The following is a 25,213-nucleotide window of genomic DNA, read 5'->3' on the forward strand; positions in this document are numbered from 1 at the left end:
GCCCTGTTTGATAGCTGCATTCAGTAATAGCCCAGCGGCCAAACTTATCAGCTTTAGATTTGTTAAACACCAATCCACTCCCTTTAGCCAGAATGGCAACCCCCCGAATTTTAGCACCTTGTGAGGTAGCACACACCAGTTTATACCCTAGTGTATTTAACAACTGGCTCTGGGACCCTTCAATATGCGTCTCCTGCATACATACAACGTTGGCTCCCCAATTTTGTAGACCAATTGCCACCGAGAATGCTGATGCGTTAGGATTTCCTTGTGTTTCTTAATAGCATTGGTGTCTGCACACTTCTTTGTCAATTCTGTGAACATGATAACTGCTTCATAAACAGACGATATCCTTGTTAAGTCATTAGTGTTAAGTGTGTCTGAAACTACAGTGCCCTTCTGTTTTTCTTTCTTCAGGCTCTACAGAGTTTTGTGTGTTGTTCTTTTGAGCGACAATTATTCCAGAGGTTTCAGGTTCACTTGTTTTGTCCTGCAGTGAGTTAACAGCTTTAGAGACTTCATGTTTATTTGCTATGTCCTGCTGTGCGTCAACTGCTTCAGAGACGTCAGCCTCATTTGTTATGTTTGACTAGATCCTGGACCTGCCCGGCCGCACCCAAAATGGCGCCGCTGTAAATGGGACTTGTAACTGCTTGTTGTGTACTGGTTGCCCAACCTTGATATCACGAGATACGTATGCAGTTTTGAAGCACATGGCGGAGGCTCGTCTGCTGTAGTGGGGCGCCCCTTTACCGTTTTAGTTGCCATTCCGCCCGCTTTTGGTACTCTGTGCCTCTTCCGCCATTCAGCTGTTTACCGCCCGCTCTTGCGACTACAACGTCTCGCTCACCATGTAGTTGAGTTGCTCCCGCTCTTAAGATTTAACCGAAATTTTTGGACTGCTGAAAGCGGTTGTATTCCGACCGCTGGTTGGTGGAGACATTTTGACTATATTCTGGACCTGCATTGTCGCGTAATGCGTCATATGACGCGACGCGTTAGCGCACCCGGAAGTGCTCCGGTGCGCAAGGCGCAGCTTCCCGGAAACGATCCAGAGCGCGCCGCGCAGCGCGTAACGTAAGCATAACAGGTCATGTGACTTGTTAATAAAACTTTTCATTGGTTCATTTTACTTTTCTTTTCCTAATTATGTAAGACTAGGTCATGTGACCTAAAAATAACACTTTTCATTGGATTAAAACATTTTTTTTCCCAAACGATGAAAGCCCCACCTTGTTTCTGGATGTTTCAGACTGAAGCTGGCGTCACCATGAGAGCACCACCATCTCGTAGCTCCGTCGTGGCCATTCCGCAAGCAATCATGGCAGCCGCTCCCCACCGGAAGCCTGCGGGAGTCGACGGCCCCCAAGACTTTTGTACAATCTTCAAGGCTGAGGGGACGCTTTCGAGAATGGAACCCAAGCCCTGGCAGACAAGCGTCCGAGTTCCAAGGTGTCCCAGGGCCATTTTACTGGACCAGGCCCAAATCCGAAGAGCCGGCCGCCATTTTAAGAGTCCTGTGGAAGCCGCCTATCGCTGCACCGCAAGAGTGGGCGCAACTCAACTACATGGTGAGCGAGACGCTGTAGCCGTAAGAGCGGGCGGTAAACAGCTGAATGGCGGAAAAGGCACAGTGTAGCAAAAGCGGGCGGAATGGCGACTGAAACGATAAAGGGGCGCCCCACTACAGCAGACAAGCCTCCGCCATGTGCTTCAAAACTGCATATGTATCTCGTGATATCAAGGTTGGGCAACCAGTACACAACAAGCAGTTATGAGTCCCATTTACACCGGCGCCATTTTGGGCACGGCCGGGCAGGTCCAGGATCTACTGAAACATAACAAATGAGGCTGACGTCTCTGAAGCAGTTGACGAACAGCAGGACATAGCAAATAAACATGAACTCTCTAAAGCTGTTAACTCACTGCAGGACAAAACAAGTAAACCTGAAACCTCTGGAATAATTGTCGCTCAAAAGAACAACACACAAAACTCTGTAGAGCCTGAAGAAAAAAAACCAGAAGGGCACTGTAGTTTCAGACACACTTAACACTAATGACTAAACAAAGATATCGTCTGTTTATGAAGCAGTTATCATCTTGACAGAATTGACAAAGAAGTGTACAGACACCAATGCTATTAAGAAACACAAGGAAATCCTAACGCATCAGCATTCTCGGAAGAGGTTGACACAGATAACATCTTAAGGAACAAAGAAAGACCTGTTCACTCTTGACACCCCAGGTGCTGTGTATGTTGCACTATAGTGCTGCATCGAGAAAACCGACAACCCTATTGATGTGGATTTTTCATTATTGATTATTGTAAAGAAATGGCGACTCCCCCCTTTAGCAGATTAGCTAAATGTTTGCGTAATTTAGGCATAAAAGTTATATTAGTGTTGTTGTTGTTGTTATCGTTATAGTTCTGGTTAATTTCAAAAAATGGTTAAATATATTTACAGTTTTTGTTGCGTTCGTTATATTTAAAAGTTAATAAAGTTTTAAAATCTAACTTTGTTGGAGTGCTATATATGTTTAAAAAATCGGGTGAATGGGGCCTTGAATCGGGTTATTGTCATGTGTGGGCTTTGCAAGTGTACTGCTACAAGATCGGACATTTCAAACTCAAATGCACGTTCTTTTTCTTACCTTTCCGAACCATGGAGCGCAATAGCAGGCAGAGAAAGGGTGATGCACGTGTTGAACACTGCCTGGCCTGGCAAGTTGCTGGCAGTGCCCCCCCGCCCGCTCCTGAAAGAGGGCACACACACACCGCCGCCCCGAGTACTTCACAAATCTTTAAAAGACCATGCGCTTGTTCATGAGGCTTAAATGGTTTATCACCCCTTCTAGAACCCCTGCATCGACCCTCTGACGTTTCCTGGAAGAATTAGCACGTAACACAATACCAAGCCCTGTCAGCTGAAACCCCCGAGAAATCATGGGGCATATTATCAAGGGGGTTTATTTCCGCTTTTTTGGCTTTAAAAGCCAAAAAAAAAGAGATAAAATTATCTCCCTATTACCAAGCTGTCGCTAACACCAGTTAGTGACAGCTAAAAGGAGATAGCGACCATCTTGGGCCCCGCTTTGCATATCAGTGATATTTATCACTAATGACATGCAAAGTGGGCGTGCCAAGATTTTAGCGACTGGAAACAGTCCCTAACCATCGCTATCTCCTATTACCAACTTTTGGAGATATTCGCGCTAAGCGCGAATATCTCCAAAACCTAACACCTGCCCTGAGCAGTTTTAGCCATGTTATCCAATGGGAAGTGGATAACATGGCTAAGAGCATTTGCTGGATAATGCATGAATATCGCTGACTTTTCAACGATATTCATGCATTGCGGCCGTTTTTTATCGCATTTGCGATAAACCTTGCTAATAGCAAGGTTTATGTGCGATAAAATTCGCCGATGTGCGGCGATAATGTTTGTCTCTAAACAAGTTAGAGACAAAAATTATCGCTAGTTGTTGGTAATATGCCCCCGGGTTTTTCCTTGCAGGAATCGGGAAGCGAAAGACTAGCACTGAAATCAGTAGTCTCACGCCTGAATCGGGAGGGTTGGCATGTCTGGATACTCTACAGCTGGGGCCATAAACTACATCCGCAGGGCTAGGTGATAGCCTAGGTCCGGCCTGGACAATCGGACACAGAGGAAGAGGAGTGTCAGAGGGTGCGGTAGTGAATAGGGTGAAAGGGAGGTGTCGGGCGGGCACAGGGTGTGATTCTCAGAGAAGAGCAGCGCAGATGGGGGGAAGTATATGGCCCATGCATGAGAGAGAGAGCGGGGGTGACCAGTGCGTGGGGGAGATGCTTGCGAGGGTGGGGAGCCATGCTGAGGATCGGCGGCGTGCAGAGAGTGGCCCTGGTCAAGGCATCTAAAATGGCTGCCGTGCACGACAAAATTGTGGCATTGGACAAAAACGCAAGATGGCGCAGACAATGTTTATCAATAAGGATTAATTTATAACAAAATATTTACTCGCAGTGACAAAATGGTGGTCAACACTTCCTGATTTCCATCGAATCGAACGTTAACAAACGTCACGCAGCAAAAAAAAAAAAAAAAGCTCACGCACAGAGCAGTTTTTAGCCATGTTATCCAATGGAAGGTGGATAACATGGCTAAGAGCATTTGCTGGATAATGCATGAATATCGCTGACTTTTCAGCGATATTCATGCATTGTGGCCGATGTGCGGCGATAATTTTTGTCTCTAAACAATTAAAACGAAGCACAAAATGGCGAATTCCCGTTTCGCTACCAGTTTGCGGCCCAGTTTGCGGCCCGTGAAGCGCTTCTACCGTGAAAAATCATTTTTTTTTTATTTTCCCCACGGGACCCTTTAATAACCCCAACAACATTCCTAGGGGGTCAAGAGGGGTATACCTTGCCCCCTTTCAATAAATTCCCCCTTCGTTTTTCACCTCTTCTCTCTCGATCCTACCGAGAGATAAGATGGCGGCCGCTCCGGACTGTTTAGAATGTTGACAGACACCGGAGAGCCAATCAGCTTTCTGCGCGCAAAGTTCCGTTTCGCGAAAAGTAAGCGGACCGGAGCGCAGCCCGGAGCGCTGTTACAGATATATATCTTGTTTTGAACGTTAATTTCTCAAAAACTATTGGAGCACATATATTGAGACCTAGCAAAGGCACATCGGGCTAACAGTCCCTACAATTTTGGCAAGTTTCGTGCAAATCCATTCAGCCGTTCGAGCTAAAAGTGGGTCCAACCGCCCTATGGAAAAATGAATGGGAAAAACGCGTTTTGGGACCCCCCTTTTTTCTCAGCCCCCCTTTGACGAAACCCCACCAAATTTTCAGGGGCTGCTCAGAAACAAAATGTGCCATTTTCCTGAAAATTTCAGCCGATTCCGTCCACAAACGCCAAAGTTATTAGACATAGAATTTTCAAAAATCCCATAGGGAATTAATCCTAACTATATATACCTACTGGCGATAGCCAGTAGGTAATATATATATATATATATATATATATATATATATATATATATATATATATATATATATTACCTACTGGCGGTCGTATATAGTTAGAATTTTTTTGAATAGGGATTTCTGAAAATTCTATGTTGAATAACTTTGGCGTTGATGGACAGAAGTGGCTGAAATTTTCAGGAAAATGGCACCTTTTGTTTCTGAGCGTCCCCTGAAAATTTAGGGGGGTTTCGTCAAGCGGGGGCCGAGAAAAAAGGGGGGTCCCAAAACGTGTTTTTAACATTGAGTTTTTCATAGGGCGGTTGGACTCACTTTTAGCTCGAACGGCTGAATGGATTTCTATGAAACTTGGCAAAATTGTAGAGACTTTTTGCCCGATGTGCCTTTGCTAGGTCTCAAGATATGTGCTCCAGTGGATTTTGAGAAATTAACTTTCAAAAAAATATATATATCTGTGACAGCGTCCCGGTTAGCGCCCCGGTTCGCGTACCAGACACGTAACGGAACTTCGCGAGGAGAAGCGGATTGGCTCTCCAGTGACTCTCAACATTCTAAACAGTCCGGAGCGGCCGCCATTTTGTCTCTCGGTAGGATCGAGAGACAAGAGGTGGAAATAAACGAAGGGGGAAATGAATGAAAGGGGCAAGGTAGACCCCTCCTGACCCCCTAGGATTGATGTGGGGGCTAATAAAGGGCCCCGCGGGGCAAAAAAATAAAATACAATTTTTTTCGATTTTTCGCGGTGGAATCGCTACCCGGTACGCGAACCGGGTAGCTCACCGGTAGCGTAACGGGAGTCCGCCATCTTGTGTTTCGGACGAATTTAGTCACAAGATGGAGGATAAACAATGTTGGGAATGGGTAAAAGGGGTGACGGGAGACATATCCTGACCCCCTAGGTTTTCTGAGGGTGGCTGAGGGTGGCCGAGGAGGCCCATATATGTAAAAAAAAAAACCTTTTTTTTTCAAATTTTCGCACGGTTAGCGCCTGGTCCGCGCACCGGGTAGCGTTCCGGAAAGCGTAACAAGGGGAAAACCAACGGAAATAGTAAAATAATATTTTAGAGTGCTTTGAGGTAGGGTAGCTCTGAATAGAGCTGTTGTGTTGTGTGGGTGATGTAAGTACCAACATGTAGGTACCAATGAAGAGTCTAAAATTCAATGTACACCGTCTCCTCTGTAGATATTGTATATTTTCTAATATGGGTTATTTAAATGTAAATGTGTGGAAAAGCACTTCATGCTTTAAAGCAATTGTATTTTTGAACTGATTGTTCTTTCCTCTTAGTTCTCCTCTTTGTTTTTTTTCCCCACACTCTTCTTCAGCATGATAGTTGATAAATTTGTTCCCTCAAAAAATTTATATACATAAAAAAATTATATTAAATACATATAAAATATATTTTTCCTTTAAAAGAAGAATAGATTTTACAGCTTTTGATATTTGCTATTAAAAAACCATTGAAATTCACAGAAAAAACCATAGGTTATAGACCATATATAGTTAGGAATTAGCATTTACAAAACCTTGAAAATTCACTGAAAAAAACATAGGTTATAGACCATATATAGTTAGGAATTAGCATTTACAAAACCTTATTTTACTCACACAAAACCATTGAAATTCGCATATATAGTTAGTTGCACTAACTATATATCGCGCACCCGCAATCCACTGCTGATCATGCCACATATTACATCATTCATGACATGGTCAGTGACCTCACTGATGACATCACTGATGACATCTCAAATGACATCACTGATGACATCACTGATGACAACATCCAGTGATTGTATGTTTCTGTAAAGTTAAAATATGTCTTACATATTGAAGAATGAGTGGATGTGTAAGTGTCTGGATGAAGGATTTAGTAGGTGCATGACTGACTGCATGAGTGAGTGATTAACCCCTTCGACACTCATGACGAGCTGGGCTCGTCATGGTGTAGCCCGCTCGCACACTGATGACGAGCCCAGCTCGTCACGCAAAGTGCGATTTTGAAAAACCCAGCGCGCTAGCGGAATTCCGCTAGCGCGCAAGCGGTTAAATGTGTCTCACTGAGTGCATGGGTTAGGGACTAAACTGTCTTAATTGGTGCATCATTATGTCTGTTGTTCTGTAAACTGCTGCATGTGTTGATCAGTAGCTATATGAGTAACTATATGGGTATTGATTGGTTGCCCAAGTATTTGTATGGGAGACTGAGTGTGTGTGTGGGTGGCTGGGAGGTGTATGACTCTGTGCATAGATGTGCGAGCAGTTGATTCACTAGATGTATGGGTTCAAAAGTGCATGTGGAAACAGCTGTATGGGCGGTTGACTGTGTGCATGAGTGTATTGGTGAGTGAATGGATATCTCAGTGCTACATGTCAAAGTAAGTACATATGTAAAACAAAGTACATGTGAGAGTTGACATATATAAATAACTGTGCATAAGAGCCAGTGAATGTGTGAGTGGCTATATGGATCATTGTGAACTTGTATCAGGGATTGTATAAGAGAGTAAATATGTGTTAGTATATGTTTGAATAAGTAAGGTGTGTATAACTGTATAGTTGAGGAAATGGAGGTGTGATTGATTCTTTGCATGACTGACTAGGTGTGTGAGTAACTCCATGGATGAATGACAGTCTGTGAGTGTCTGTTTACACTGAGTGTATCTAAGGTTATATTAGAGTCTGAAGAGGTTCATCGTATTATCACATGAATGGTGTCATCAGTGATGTGATCAGTAATGTCAAATGAGATGTCATCAGTGATGTCATCAGTGATGTCATTTGAGATGTCATCAGTGATGTCATCAGTGATGTCATTTGAGATGTCATCAGTGATGTCATTTGAGATGTCATCAGTGATGTCACTGACCATGTCATGAATGAAGTAATATGTGACATGATCATCAGTGGATTGCGGGTGCGCGATATATAAGCAGTGCAACTAACTTTATATGCGAATTTCAATGGTTTTGTGTGAGTAAAATAAGGTTTAGTAAATGCCAATTCCTAACTATATATGGTCTATAACCTATGGTTTTTTCAGTGAATATGTATATATATTCACTGAAAAGACCATAGGTTTCACACCAGTTATAGTTAGCTGGAAATTTTACTGACATAAAACCATTGAAATTCCACGTTATAGTTAGTTGGACTGACTATAACTTGCGCGCCTTCAATGCACTGCTGATGACGTCACATATTACATCACTCATGACATGGTCAGTGACATCACTCATGGAGGTACATAGAGGTATTATCTCTTCCCAATTGGAAATTACACCTATAACATGTAATAAGGTAATCACAATGTTATCCTATGGTAGAGAAAGACCTTGCAGTAGGGAAAAAAGAATTTAACAGTGTTTTACTACCAGGACCCCCCGCCTTTGGGCTGTTAAGGTCCTACCTTACGGGTGACATAAATATTAAAAAAGAAGGTTTCAGTCTGGTAGGAGGTTTAACTTGCCAGGTCAACTTGGCACCTTAAAACTGCACACACAGGCTCAGCGTGGGCGGCACAATCAGTGCTGCAGACCCACTAGTGGTTGAGAAAAGAAAGTGCCTCCCACTTATATTTCAAAAAGCTCTTACTTATGAGCAACACATCCACTCGGATTAGATATGTTCGGTATGTTTATTTATACCATGAATTCAACCATCAATTCAGGAAATTCTGTACATTTCATGTCAGACAAAGAACACCAAATAATTAACTCAAATTTTGAAACATACAAAAAGAAAAAATCACAAGTACATCTACTGTACACAACAAAGCATGACATTAATTTTAGAAAAATTCACAAAAAGTCAAAAAATGAGAACTTCTTTTTACAGTAATAAACAAAGTCACAAATGAAAGGGGACATCACGATACATCAATTCATCAATTGTTGCACAACACTCGTTTTTCTAGGGTCGTGTTTGTTATATGTAATGGATGCCTGTTATTTCTATCCCCTTTCTTGCCGACGCGTTTCGAACTTCGTACATCAGTTACGAGTTCTCTTCAGGGCCTTGTTATTACTATATGCCTGTGTGTAGAAAGGAAACGCTATTTAAAATCCAATCTTGGGTCTCATCTCCTAAGATCACTTAGGATCTACTGCAATATGTAAAAAAAGGACGATTTACCTGGACAGTGGCCGGGTTTAACATATGTCTTGTTCTGGGTCATTGAAATTTCAGTCTGGAAAACGTTAAAAAACCAGTTTTAGAGTCAAATTCCAGTATTCACCCTGCAATCACATCGCGTAGACGTTACAAAACATACCTTTAAAATGGTTTTTGGTACGGCGGGGCATCTCCCTAAGGCTCGGGGAAGCTTCAGTCACCTGGGGGAGGGGCGAGGACGGAGTCAGTACAAACAGAGTGAATCTATACAGAAGCCAAAGCAAGTGGTTGTGGGGCTTCTCTTACCTCGTAAGGTGCCCCCTGGGCTTCGGGAGTGTTTCACTTTGGGCCTTAGTGGATCGGTGGATTTTCCGTCACTGATCAACCGTGCCGCGTAATGACTCACAATTATTCTCCGGTCACATAAGCTATTGGAAAAAGGGAGGATTGGTTTTACATATTGTTCCCTCTACAAAGCAGCCCGTCTCAGTTGGGCGTATATTGTTTTCGCTCACCTCTCGCTCAGCGGTTCGCTTTCCAAATGACTCAATGTCGAGGGCGGCGGTGAGACTGCCCCAAGACTAAATGTGGTCACATGACCTTGGGTATTCTGGGAGTTGTAGTTCTAGTTACTAACATGCGTAATCCTGTAGTCCCCATTCCTCAAGGTGGGACCGTATGGCCTCACGGAGTCCTACTCAACTTGTGCTTCATAATCTGGACACCTCGGACAGAGTGTTCAATCCGTTTTGAGCGCTATTGAATTTTAAGATCAGATACGCCTCTTTCCTTATAAGGAATACGCATGTTAGTAACTAGAACTACAACTCCCAGAATACCCAAGGTCATGTGACCACATTTAGTCTCGGGGCAGTCTCACCGCCGCCCTCGTCATTGAGTCATTTGGAAAGCGAACCGCTGAGCGAGAGGTGAGCGAAAACAATATACGCCCAACTGAGACGGGCTGCTTTGTAGAGGGAACAATATGTAAAACCAATCCTCCCTTTTTCCAATAGCTTATGTGACCGGAGAATAATTGTGAGTCATTACGCGGCACGGTTGATCAGTGACGGAAAATCCACCGATCCACTAAGGCCCAAAGTGAAACACTCCCGAAGCCCAGGGGGCACCTTACGAGGTAAGAGAAGCCCCACAACCACTTGCTTTGGCTTCTGTATAGATTCACTCTGTTTGTACTGACTCCGTCCTCGCCCCTCCCCCAGGTGACTGAAGCTTCCCCGAGCCTTAGGGAGATGCCCCGCCGTACCAAAAACCATTTTAAAGGTATGTTTTGTAACGTCTACGCGATGTGATTGCAGGGTGAATACTGGAATTTGACTCTAAAACTGGTTTTTTAACGTTTTCCAGACTGAAATTTCAATGACCCAGAACAAGACATATGTTAAACCCGGCCACTGTCCAGGTAAATCGTCCTTTTTTTACATATTGCAGTAGATCCTAAGTGATCTTAGGAGATGAGACCCAAGATTGGATTTTAAATAGCGTTTCCTTTCTACACACAGGCATATAGTAATAACAAGGCCCTGAAGAGAACTCGTAACTGATGTACGAAGTTCGAAACGCGTCGGCAAGAAAGGGGATAGAAATAACAGGCATCCATTACATATAACAAACACGACCCTAGAAAAACGAGTGTTGTGCAACAATTGATGAATTGATGTATCGTGATATCCCCTTTCATTTGTGACTTTGTTTATTACTGTAAAAAGAAGTTCTCATTTTTTGACTTTTTGTGAATTTTTCTAAAATTAATGTCATGCTTTGTTGTGTACAGTAGATGTACTTGTGATTTTTTCTTTTTGTATGTTTCAAAATTTGAGTTAATTATTTGGTGTTCTTTGTCTGACATGAAATGTACAGAATTTCCTGAATTGATGGTTGAATTCATGGTATAAATAAACATACCGAACATATCTAATCCGAGTGGATGTGTTGCTCATAAGTAAGAGCTTTTTGAAATATAAGTGGGAGGCACTTTCTTTTCTCAACCACTATAGCTAAGGTCCAGCCTCTCTACTTGCTAAGGACCTAACTCCTTCACTCTAACAAGCAGACCCACTAGTAGCATTGAATTTACAGGCCCTGGGCACATATAGTGCTGTTTACTTGGGACTTATAAGTAAATTGAATATGTCAATTGGGTATGAGCCAATATTACCATGTTTAGAGGAGAGAGCACATGCACTTTAGCACTGGTTAGCAGGGACAGCTAGTGTCCAGGGGCTATATGGGTGTCGTCCTGCCAACCTGAGGGAGTTATAAAATGTGAGATGGAACACAGAGCAGCTAGCGATAAATTGTGCTGGCTGCTCCGCGAGCAAACATGTGTAAATCTGCAATTTTCTTTGAGGGTGTGGATGAGGATGGTCCTTGGCTTTGTGCATGCCTTGGCTGCGTGAAGATTACTTTGACCTGGAGGCACAAATCAGGGCAGTAACAACACACTGCTGGGTGTGGTGTGTGTATTACCCCTGAGAATAAAGTCTGGTTTCGGCCCTTATTCACATGGCCCAAGATCTCCATTCATTTCAATGGCTGGGGGCAGGGCAGGCCAGCTGAGACAAAGTAGGAGTGGGGGCTGTCAGTGGCCTCTGCTACTGCCACTGAGACCAAGCAACAGTTGTTTATTTTACAGTGATAGGTTGGCTGGAGTCAGGGAAGGAGTTCAACTTCAGCGCTTTCAGTACCTTCCAGGCTTGTGCCACTGTCTGCAGTACAGTCACAAGGAGCGTGGGGAGAATATTCCATAGGTGAGTATATATTTAAAGAAGTTTTACTTTTCTCTGAAGTTGTAAAAATCATGAGAGACGGTTTAAGGCGATAACTAGCACTCTCCGGGGCTTTTATTTTCCAACTGTCCTTGAGCGATATCTCTGATGTTGGAGGTAAAGGTGATTTAGTTAAACCTTTGAAATACAAATGTGTAAATCAAATGAAATGTGTGGCGTTTCTACCATGAGTGCTTGGCTTTCTTTGCTACATAGCCCAGCCCTACTCATTCAGAACCTCACTAGGAGCACTTTGCATGAGCACATGTTACAATATTGCACAAGGTCACATTCATGTTTTTTAAAGGCATGGGGAGATGATTTGCCCAGAATCGTAGGAGACAGGTGTATGGGTGCACTTAGAAAAGTGTGTCCCTAAAGTGACATGGTTAAATACATGTCTGATTGTATGTGGCTTGTGTTGGTTGTATTGGGAAGACCCACAATTTCCCTATGCCTGAGTAGTGAGTGCTTCATTTCGCTCTGCCCTATGCACAGACTGCCGCTTGATAGGCAATTTTGTCTGTCCATCAGCTGAGATACCACCAACTCACATTGCACCTGAGGCATGTATTGCACTTCTGAGAGTGTGAGCTCATCTGAGGGACATTTCTAAGGGTAGATGCTCAAGAAAATAAACCAGTGGCTGTTGCGGAACTCATCAACCAATGAAAGGGAGCTTCGCAAACCGTGTACTGCTTGGTGATGCACGCTATAATGAAGTGTTTTGTTTTTTAAATAAATCAGTAACATGATTCCAAAAGCAAAAGATGGTTTATAGATAACAATGTTCAATTCTCTTGCGTACATTATTCTTCTTTAAATCATAAAAGACACATGTTGTACGATGACTGCTTAAATAAAGGACATCCTTGTTCGACGTTCTATGTCTGTGCAGAGCCAGAGTAGCAACCTGCTGCTAGACAAGTGCAGATCTTTCCTCCCATGGATGCAGGAGGGCCAGTTCAGAGGAGGACGGTGGAGAGGATGGATTAAGATTGTTGATGCTATCTGCACTCTCGCTCCTCCTCTACACTGCCACTCCAAGGTCTCCACTTTCCCTTCCGGTGCATAGTTTTTGCTCCTAACTTCCTCCAGTGTGTGTCCTCATGAGTAATTCTGACACCCTTCAGCAGACATCAGGATCCAATAGAAACAGTTGTTTACTTTCTGGGGTCCCCACTGCACAGATGAATCCAAAGAAGTTCACATTTTAACTGCATCCAAATACACTCAGATGAGATTGCAGCAGTATCTTGGCTTCTCTGCATATGCTGCTGCCAGGGCCAGGCATGCAGTGTTATCTTGAGGCATGCACTGTAAAGTGCTCACTGCCATCAGTCCAGATTGAAGATTGAGAGGAAGTAAACTACTGACAGTATTGCTGAGTTACTTATTGGTCACTGCTGACTGACAGTATTTGATAAACAGGGATCAACTCCATCCTTCTGAGTTCTGTAAATTAAGCACCATAAAGTGGCCAATTTAACAGCTGTTATTGTGCTAAGAGACAGCAGACGTGTGGTATGAAACACTGCATAAAAAGTTATATTTTATTTATGATTATTGAGTTTACAAATGAACCATTACATAAACAAGTTATGTGTTCTTCTTGCCAAATGCCACTTAGCCTAACTTGTTCCTTGCCAGGAGGATGCACTAAACTGACTCTGCGAGTGTGTGTCCAACTGTAAATTGCACCTGGAGTGTTGGTTTTATTACTGTTATTTGACACGTGCAAAGCAGACAATGTGTTTTTGATACGCGTTACAGTGCTTTCTTAAATCTTGGGGTGACATTTCCAAAAAGTCCCAAGTCCCAGTGTTTAAATCGCACACCGCATCCTGAGGTTCATTGTCAAAATATATCCTCCTAAAATATTGTGCTACAAAAATATCGGGCCATAAATATCGAAGTCACTAATATCGGTGTTTAAAATATCATTTTTTAAAGATATATAAATGTCAATTGTAAATAATAATTATATTAAAAGAATAAAACTAAAATGTATTTAAACAAATCTAACAATTATACTTATTTAAAAAAACTCTTTATAAATATTTATATATATATATATATATATATATATATATAATATTTAAATATATCTAGTTATAAAAGTATTAAACTAATAATTTTAATTTATATTATAATGTAATACGTTCTTATATATATATAATATATATATATATAATATTCACTGAAAAAACCATAGGTTTCACACCAGTTATAGTTAGGAATTAGCATTTAAAAAACCTATTAAATTCACTGAAAAAACCATAGGTTTCACACCAGTTATAGTTAGCTGGAAATTTTACTGATATAAAACCATTGAAATTCCCACGTTATAGTTAGATGGACTCACTATAACTTGCGCGTGCAATGCACTGCTGATGACGTCACATATTACATCACTCATGACATGGTCAGTGACATCACTCATGACATCACTGATGACACCATCCAGTGAATGTGTGTCTTTCTGAAAAATAAATATATTTTATATATGTATATGTAAAAGTTGATGGAAGAATAAATGTTTAAATAAGTGTCTAAATGGATGGTTTTTAAAAATTGATTGGTTAACTGGCTTATTAAGACATCATCAGCAGTGCATTACACGCGCAAGTTATAGTGAGTCCATCTAACTATAACGTGGGAATTTCAATGGTTTTATATCAGTAAAATTTCCAGCTAACTATAACTGGTGTGAAGCCTATGGTTTTTTCAGTGAATTTAATAGGTTTTTTAAATGCTAATTCCTAACTATAACTGGTGTGAAACCTATGGTTTTTCCAGTGAATTTCATAGGTTTTTTAAATGCTAATTCCTTTGTATATCGAGTTTCTAACTTTTTTTTTTTTTACAATTTGCTGTTTTTTTTAAAGTATTCATTTTTTTTTATATAATTTTTTTCTTTTGCGCTCTGGGTGTGCGCTCCGGGAAGCTTTCAGCTAAGCTCTCCGGTAAGCTTTTCCGTGAGCTCATCTGAAAGCGCACCCAGAGCGCAACTGTCGTTCGTGAAAAAAAATATGAATGAAAAGTTAATAATAATGCAAAACGTTTCGTACCATACAAATAAAATTAGTTTTTTTTAATAAGGAAAATGATTATGCATTTCTGTAAAAGTTTGATGACGTCACTTCGGCGCGCAACGTAAGTGCCCTCGGAAGCGCCTACGTTCGCGGCGCATAAACGCACGCAAAAGCGCCTACGATCGCGCCACGTTTGCGCCCCGGAAGCGCCTACGATCGCGCTGCGTAAACGCACCGGAAGTGCTCCGGAGCGCGCAGCGTAAACGCGTCGGGTCATGTGACCCTAAAATAACACTTTTCATTGGTTGCTAACAGTTTTTTTTTACAATGAATGAAATCCCCACCCATTTCCTTCACTTCTTCTTTCACTTTTGTGACTGAAAGACCTGCCTTTTTGCTCTTGCATATTTCTTGGATAATCATGGCTGCCAGACCATCCAGCAGTGAAGATGAGCCTGAATTCATTGATGAAGAGCCTCCTCAGCCGAAGGTCAAAGAGCATTTCATCTGGAAATTTTTTAAGTTTCCAGCAGACCAGAAAAAGGTGAATGCACCAAAAGTAGAGTGCAGGATCTGCAAACAGGTCCTGTCACGGGGTAACCCCCAAAAAAAGTACTCTTTTGGCAACTTTACCATGATTCGCCATGTGGAGAGGAGGCACCCCCAGAATTTTGCCCGGGAAAGTGTCAGGGCTCTGGCACAAGAGGTTCCCAGAGATGGGGCCTCTACATCAACCGGAGGAGCAAATTCTTCTGGGAGAGAGCAATCGCAGGAGCAGGTGGCAAACATACAACCTGCATTTAACCATGGGGTCGTCAAATGCAGATACTGCAATCAACTCCTCACCTATGGGGAGCAAAGTGTCCTGCTCATGGTTCGAGCATTGGAGAACCATCGCTGCCCTTCCCACCCCTAATTTTTTTGTTTTCTTTTTGCTCCTGTTGAGCAGTTTCCATTCCCTGTTTTTGTTCCTGTTCAGTTAAAAGAAGAAAACCAAAAGTTCTTTTCAGAACTACCTCCAATTCTCATCAAAGAGCTATATTCTTAAAAAAATGAAGAGTAAGTGAAATATAGTGCATTGATAATTGAAAGGAGAATGAGTAAGAAAGAACAGAAAGGTATGAGAGGTGAAAGGAAGTGAAGTAGGAGGAATGAAAGAAGGTGAGTGTTAGAAAAGAAAGTTATGACACAGTGAATAAACTGGAGGCCTCATTTCTGAAAAGTGACGCATCGCTACGTGAAAACAGCAATGCGTCACTTTTGTGGACGCACTCCTTATGACATTCCAGATATGTCATATTTAATATATGACTAATCAATTCGCAAGGAGTTACAGATATGTCAGTATTTCTGACGTATCTGTAAACACAAAAGTAACGCATTGCTGGAGTGCGTCACAAAAGTGACGCAACTCCAGTAATGTATCCTTTCACATGGAAAAAGCACCATGTGAAAGGTTTGCTGTGAAGCAGGCGCAAGATTTTGGCGCAACAGCATCCTAAAAGTGACGCACTGCGTCATTATTACCAAGCTTTTTGCAGGGGAACACCCCCTCTGCATGCATTATACCTGACACTATTTTTAAAAAGTGACGCATCTAGGTACATGGGTCACTTTTTAAAACTCTGCGCCACATTATATCTGCATCAGGTATAATGTATGCAGAGGGGGCATTCCCCCGCAAAAAGCTTGGTAATAACGACGTACTGAAATCTATGAGATTTCTCTGCGTCACTTTTAGGATGCTGTTGCGTCAAAATCTTGCGCCTGCCTCGCGTCACTTTCATGTTTACAGATATGTCAGAAATACTGACGTATCTGTAACTCCTTGCAACATGATTCGTCATACATTAAATATGACACATCTGGAATGTCATAAGGAGTGCGCACAGAAAAGTGACGCATCACACCAGCAGTGTAATAAAATGTGCCTCGTTGCACTATATTTAAAGGACGCAACAGCATCCTAAAAGTGACGCAGTGAAATCTCAAACATTTCACTGCGTCGCTATTACAAAGCTTTTTGCGGGGGAACACCCCCTCTGCATGCATTATACCTCACGCAGATATAATGTGGCGCTTGATTTTAAAAAGTGACCCATCTACCTAGATACGTCACTTTTTAAATATAACGCAACGAGGCACATTTTTTTACACCACTGGTGCGATGCGTCACTTTTCTGTGCGCACTCCTTATGACATTCCAAGTAACGCATTGCTGGAGTGCGTCACAAAAGTGACGCAACTCCAGTAATGTGTCCTTTCACATGGAAAAAGCACCATGTGAAAGGTCTTGCGTCAGTCTAACACCTGCTGTAAAGCAGGCGCAAGATTTTGACGCAACAGCATCCTAAAAGTGACGCAGTGAAATCTCAAAGATTTCACTGCGTCGCTATTACAAAGCTTTTTGCGGGAGAACACCCCCTCTGCATGCATTATACCTGATGCTATTTTTAAAAAGTGACGCATCTAGGTACATGGGTCACTTTTTAAAACTCTGCGCCACATTATATCTGCGTCAGGTATAATGTATGCAGAGGGGGCATTCCCCCGCAAAAAGCTTGGTAATAACGACGTACTGAAATCTATAAGATTTCTCTGCGTCACTTTTAGGATGCTGTTGCGTCAAAATCTTGCACCTGCCTCGCGTCACTTTTATGTTTACAGATATGTCAGAAATACTGATGTATCTGTAACTCCTTGCAACATGATTCGTCATACATTAAATATGACACATCTGGAATGTCATAAGGAGTGCGCACAGAAAAGTGACGCATCACACCAGCAGTGTAAAAAAATGTGCCTCGTTGCACTATATTTAAAAAGTGACGCATCTAGATAGATGCGTCACTTTTTAAATATTGCATAACAATGCACATTTTTTTACACCGCTGGTGCGTCACAAAAATTGACGCACAGGAGGCGCAAAACTGGCAGCGCAAGGCCTTCATAAATATGGTCCTGGATTTTCCCCGTGCTTCGCCGGTGCGCGTACCATGCGCTTCCCCCGCGCAAAACGAAAAAATAAATAGAAAATTTAATGCCCCGCAGGACCCTATTTTAGCCCCTACATCAAACCTAGGGGGTCAGAGGGGGTCTTCTCTTCCCCCTTATGGTCATTTGCCCCTTTTTTTTTCAAACCCCTTGTGTCTCGATTTTACCGAGACACAAGATGGCGGCCGCTCCAGACTGTTTAGAATGTTTACAGACACCCAAGAGCCAATCAGCTTCCTGCGCGCAAGTCGCGTGTCGCGCCTGTAGCGCACTCCGGTGCGCGCACCGGAGAGCGCCTATAGATATATATATTTTTTGGCACCTAAATTACTCAAAATCCACTGCAGCACATATCTTGAGACATAGCAAAGGCACATCGGGCTACCAGTCCCTTCAATTTTGCCAAGTTTGGTGGAAATCCATTCAGCCGTTCGGGCTAAAAGTAAAATCGACCGCCCTATGGAAATTTACATGGGGAAAACGCGTTTTGGGACCCCCTTTTATCTCGGCCCCCGCTTGACGTATCCCCCCCAAACTTTCAAGGAAGGACCGGAGCTCGACGAGGCCATTTTCAGGAAATTTTCAGGCAGATTCATCAACCGGTGCCAAAGTTATTCCAAATAGAATTTTGAGATTTAACATTGAAAAAAATCCTAACTATAACTACCTACTGGCGACCGCCAGTAGGTAATATATATATATATATATATATATATATATATATATATATATATATATATATATATATATATATATATATATATATTACCTACTGGCGGTCGCCAGTAGGTAGTTAAAGTTAGGATTTTTTTTAAATGCAAAATCTCAAAATTCTATTTTGAATAACTTTGGCACCGGTTGATGAATCTGCCTGAAAATGTCCTCGAATTTGCCTCGCGGAGCTCTGGTCCTTCCTTGAAAGTTTTGGGGGGATTCGTCAAGGGGGGCCGAGATAAAAGGGGGGTCCCAAAACGTGTTTTCCCCATGTTAATTTCCATAGGGCGGCGAACTCACTTTTAGCCCGAACGGCTGAATGGATTTCCACCAAACTTGGCAAAATTGTAGGGACTGGTAGCCTGATGTGCCTTTGCTATGTCTCAAGATATGTGCTCCAGTGGATTTTGAGTAATTTAGGTTCCAAAAAATATATATATCTGTGGCCGCGCCCCGGTACGCGCACCGGGGAGCGCAGTGGGCGCGGCACGCGAGGTGCGCACGGAAAGCTGATTGGCTCTCGGGTGTCTGTAAACATTCGAAACACTCCGGACCAGCCGCCATCTTGTGTCTCGGTAGGATAGAGACACAAGAGGTGGAAAAAAAAGGGGGGAATGACCATAAGGGGGCAGGGTAGACCCCCCTGACCCCCTAGGTTTGATGTGGGGGCAATGAAAGGGCCGCAGTGCAAAATATATATATATTTTTTGGGATTTGCGCGGGGGAGTGCCCGGTATGCGCACCGGGGAGCGGACCGGGGAGCGGACCATGGGGAAAGAAGAATGACAGAGTTATTTAAAAATGTAGCCTTTTTTTATAAATTGGAGGTAGTTCTAAAAAGAACTGTTTTTTTTCTTCTTTTTCTTGTTTTATATTTTTTTGTGTTTTTGGTACATTTTGTACTTTTTTGGGCTTTTATGAACTATTTTATATTTTTTTGGGTATTTTTATGGGGATAAACGAAAAAACAGGGAATTGAAAATGGCTCGACTGGAGCAGAAAAAAAATAAGAAAAAATTTGTTTTTTTTGGGGCATTTGTGGTTGTCCCCAGAAAGGACGATGAGCTTTATGCTCAGTTCACCATAGGAGATGGTCTTACCACAATGTATACATGTTATACGGAAATCCCCAAACCGTGGCTGAATGCAAAGGATCGTCTCCCTTACCTCTGGTCCCGTTGGAGTGGGTTGATTTCTTTGGGAAGTGGAGCTTGAAGATTGGGAAAGGTTACTGGCCAGTTCCCTCATCTCTGCAGCAGAATAGTTGATTGTATGCCTGCGCTGCATGTGGCGAATCATGGTGTTGTTTCCAAAAGAGTATTTCTTATTAGGGTTTCCCCTGGAACGTTCCATGTCACAGATTAGGCAAGTCACCTTTGCCGCATTGACTTTTTTCTTGCCCTCTGGGATCGTAAAAAACTCCCATACAATGTGTGGTTTTGGCTGGTACGGGGTATTGTGTTCTTGCAGCCATCTTCTCCTCCCCTCCTCCTCCCCCTCCTCCCCCTCTTCCTCCTCCTCCTCCTCCTCTTGTTGACCACCAATGTAATCTTGTGGTGGTCCTCTTGGTGGTTGTGGTGGTGGTGGTGGTGCAGATGCTCCGGCTGCTGCGGCTATTGAAGCCATTTCAAAGTGCAAAATATACCTCAAAGATTGCAAAACAGGTCTTCCTAAGTCAAAGGACAAAGTCAGAATAAGGAAAAAAGGTGGGGTCTTTCATCATTTGGAAAAAAAAAGGCCTGAACCAATGAGAAGTGTTATTTTCAGGTCACAAGACCAGGGATTTCATCATTTTGAAACCAAAACTGGTCTGCACCAATAAAAAGTGTAATTTTCAGGTCACATGACCGACGCACTTACGCGGCGCGCCGCGTAATCGCGTCACATGTTTACGTTGCGCGATCGTATTCGCTCGAGTGCTTCCGGGTGCGCTTACGCCGTGCGTATCACGTGGACTCGGCTACGCGATAAGTCACAATGATGTTTTCGATTGCGGAAATAGCGCTAACGGGAGGCTCTCCGGAGCGCGCCCTGGGGCGCTTCAAAAGACTACGCTTTCCGGGGCTCCAGGGTAAAAAATAAATAAATATATATATACATTACAAAAATTGTTTTAAATACAAATAAAATAGAGGATTCATTCTTTTTCAAAAATATTACATTTTATAGCTATAGACATTTGCTATTAACAAAATGTTGAAATTCAAAGAAAAAAATAGTTTTGGGGCCTTATATATAGTTAGGAATTAGCATTTAAAAAACCTATGAAATTCACTGAAAAAACCATAGGTTTCACATCCGTTATAGTTAGGAATTAGCATTTAAAAAACCTATTAAATTCACTGAAAAAACCATAGGTTTCACAACAGTTATAGTTAGCTGGAAATTTTACTGACATAAAACCATTGAAATTCCACGTTATAGTTAGTTGGACTCACTATAACTTGCGAGTGTAATGCACTGCTGATGACGTCACATATTACATCACTCATGACATGGTCAGTGACATCACTCATGACATCACTGATGACACCATCCTTGTGACAGAGTGACAGACCTTCTTTCACTGTAAGCCTTGAAACACATTTTCAAAAATAGAAACTAAAATTTTCAAAAAAAGGAGATACCATACCAGTTACAACAACTAATTCAGTAATTCCACCATTTATATACACATACACTAATTCACCAACAGTTCTATATAGTCACTCATACATATACTCACTCATCATATGTAGTGATACACCTATACATCCTGTAACACATCGACAGTCTTCCAAAAGTTGTCCAAACACATACTCACACATGCAAATAAACTATTGAACATCCATTTATTTGCATATACAGCTATACACACACTACTACCTTACTTCTAAGGAAACTTACACATACTTACTCTCTTAAACAATCACTTATAGAAACACATACTTATTTAAACAGGAACTCTTACAATCTCTCACTCTCACATATACTCACTTATATACATCAATACTCACATATACTAGATTAAAACATATGTAGTTACTGATAAAGACACTAGTGAGACAGTCATTCACTCACTAACACACACATATACACACTCATCCATCCATACAGTCCTGCACATATGCCGTCTTCCAAACACATACAAACAATGAGTCAGTCATGGATGCATCTATGTGCTAATTAATACCCCCACCAAACCATAAAGACACTCATACTGATACTAAAAAGCACATCTAATAACCCATATACACACACATGTAGCTACTCACCAACCCATGCAGCCACTTATACACAAAGTGAAACACTGATACAAACATTTAAATGTTTAAACAATATTCGCTAATATATGTATTCACTAAAATACACTTAATAAGCCAGTTAACCAATCAATTTTTTTTTTTAAACATCCATTAAGACACTTATTCAAACAGTTATTCTTCCATTGACCTTTACATATACATATATAAAACATATTTATTTTTCAGAAAGGCACACATTCACTGGATGGTGTCATCAGTGATGTCATGAGTGATGTCACTGCCCATGTCATGAGTGATGTAATATGTGACGTCATCAGCAGTGCATTACACGCGCAAGTTATAGTGAGTCCAACTAACTGTAACGTGGAATTTCAATGGTTTTATGTCAGTAAAATTTCCAGCTAACTATAACTGGTGTGAAACCTATGGTTTTTTCAGTGAATATGGCCGCCATACGGCCTGCCGCCGTATGGCGGCGGCAGGCTTGCTGGTAATAAATCACCTCGATTGAGCACCAAGAATTGGGTCTGTTCTTTCGTCATTGTTGGAGTGTTGGGCTGAAGCGGCTGCTTTAGTCATTGACGAATTTTCGTGCATATATATATATATATATATATATATATATATATATATATATATATATATATATTTTCTCTCCTTCCTGCTTCTCCAGGCATGGCACGCAGGACACAAAGACCACCACACAGTTCATCCAGTACCACAGGTCAGTTTATTATCGCCCTAGTTCTCCAGTCAATATGCTGCAGCTGCGATCAGATGCGAGACCACAGCTCCCAGAATACAATGTGCTGGCAAGTGCCTTGACCGGAGAATACAATTCAATGTTAGCGCTGCAATTCCGTGTGAAGGGGGGCCGTGTAGTGGCAGGAACCATCCTCAAATTGCAGTGTCAGAGCTCCCTTGGGTCCCCACGCCCCAACAACAAGTTCAAAACAAGACGGGCCGTAGGGAGCGCTGCAATGAACACCTCTCCTGTGCAGTCAGGGTCTGCCAACTGGCAGCAGTCACAGGGTTGATTCGTTCTCGTGGCGGTCCCGGCAATCACCAATCCCTTGGTAAACGAAAGAAAAGTTGCCACCAGCATCCGGGTCTCTTTGCAGGGAGGGTCCTTGTCCCGCGATTCTGACTTGCGTGGAAAATATCACAGGAGAGACGACTCGTTACAGAATGACCCAAGGAAACAGCGGGGATTCTTTCGGGAGTCCTTTATTCACAAATTGCATGGCGTTAAGCATTTCAGCCTGTGTGGCCTTCCTCAGACGCCTTTACAACAGAATGGTGCCATCTCCTCCTTCACTTATTTATGCAGTGCTCCCATTCGTGGGAGAGCAGCTGGCCCCAGTCAATATGCTGCAGCTGTGATCAGATGCGAGACCACAGCTCCCAGAATACAATGTGCTGGCAAGTGCCTTGACCGGAGAATACAATTCAATGTTAGCGCTACAATTCCGTGTCAAAGGGGGCCATGTAGTGGCAGGAACCATTCTCAAATTGCAGTGTCAGAGCTCCCTCGGGTCCCGACGCCCCAACGACAAGTTCAAAACAAGACGGGCCGTAGAGAGCGCTGCAATGAACCCTCTCTCCCGTGCAGCCACGGTCTACCAACTGGCAGCAGTCACAGAGTTGATTTGTTCTCGTGGCGGTCCCGGCAATCACCAATCCCTTGGTAAATGAAAGAAAAGTTGCCAGCAGCATCCGGGTCTCTTTGCAGGGCGGGTCCTTGTACCGCGATTCTGGCTTGCGTGGAAAATATCATAGGAGAGACCACTTGTTACAGAATGACCCAAGGACACAGCGGGGATTCTTTCGGGAGTCCTTTACTCAAAAACTGCGTGGCGTTATGAATTTCAGCCTGTGCGGCCTTCCTCAGACGCCTTTACAACTAAATGGTGCCGTCTCCTCCTTCACTTATTTATGTGGTGCTCCCAATGGTGGGAGAGCAGCTGGCCCCAGTCAATATGCTGCAGCTGTGATCAGATGCGAGACCACAGCTCCCAGAATTCAATGTGCTGGCAAGTGCCTTGACCGGAGAATACAATTCAATGTTAGCGCTGCAATTCCGTGTAAAGGGAAGCCGTGTAGTGGCAGGAACCATCCTCAAATTGCAGTGTCAGAGCTCCCTCGGGTCCCGACGCCCCAACCAGAAGTTTAAAACAAGACGGGCCATAGAGAGCGCTGCGATGAACCCTCTCTCCCATGCAGTCACGGTCTGCCAACTGGCAGCAGTCACAGGGTTGATTCGTTCACGTGGCGGTCCCGGCAATCACCAATCCCTTGGTAAACAAAAAAAAAGTTGCCAGCAGCATCCGGGACTCTTTGCAGGGCAGGTCCTTGTACCGCGATTCTGGCTTGCGCGGAAAATATCACAGAAGAGACCACTCATTACAGAATGACCCAAGGACACAGCGGGGATTCTTTCGGGAGTCCTTTACTCACAAATTGCGTGGCGTTATGCATTTTAGCCTGTGCGGCCTTACTCAGACGCCTTTACAACTAAATGGTGCTGTCTCCTCCTTCACTTATTTATGCGGAGCTCCCATTGGTGGGAGGGCAGCTGACCCAGTCAATATGCTGCAGCTGTGATCAGATGCGAGACCAAACCTCCCAGAATACAATGTGCTGGCAAGTGCCTTGACCGGAGAATACAATTCAATGTTAGCGCTGCAATTACGTGTGAAGGGGGGCCGTGTAGTGGCAGGAACCATCCTCAAATTGCAGTGTCAGAGCTCCCTCGGATTCCGACGCCCCAACCACAAGTTCAAAACAAGACGGGCCTTAGAGAGCGCTGCAATGAACCCTCTCTCCCGTGCAGACACGGTCTGCCAACTGGCAGCAGTCACAGGGTTGATTCGTTCTCGTGGCGGTCCCGGCAATCACCAATCCCTTGGTAAACGAAAGAAAAGTTGCCAGCAGCATCCGGAACTCTTTGTATGGCAGGTCCTTGTTCCTGCTATTCTTGCTTGCACGGAAAACATCACAGGAGAGACCACTCATTACAGAATGACCCAAGGACACAGCGGGGATTCTTTCGGGAGTACTTTATACACAAATTGCGTGGCGTTATGCATTTAAGCCTGTGCGGCCTTCCTCAGACGCCTTTACAACTAAATCGTGCCGTCTCCTCCTTCACTTATTTATGCGGTGCTCCCATTGGTGGGAGAGCAGCTGGCCCCATTCAATATGCTGCAGCTGTGATCAGATGCGACACGACAGGTCCCAGAATAAAAAGTGCTGGCAAGTGCCTTGACCAGAGAATACAATTCAATGTTAGCGCTGCAATTCCGTGAGACTGGGGGCCGTGTAGTGGCAGGAACCATCCTCAAATTGCA

Source organism: Lissotriton vulgaris, chromosome 8 (genome assembly GCF_964263255.1).
Source record: "Lissotriton vulgaris chromosome 8, aLisVul1.2, whole genome shotgun sequence".
Classification (NCBI taxonomy): domain Eukaryota; kingdom Metazoa; phylum Chordata; class Amphibia; order Caudata; family Salamandridae; genus Lissotriton; species Lissotriton vulgaris.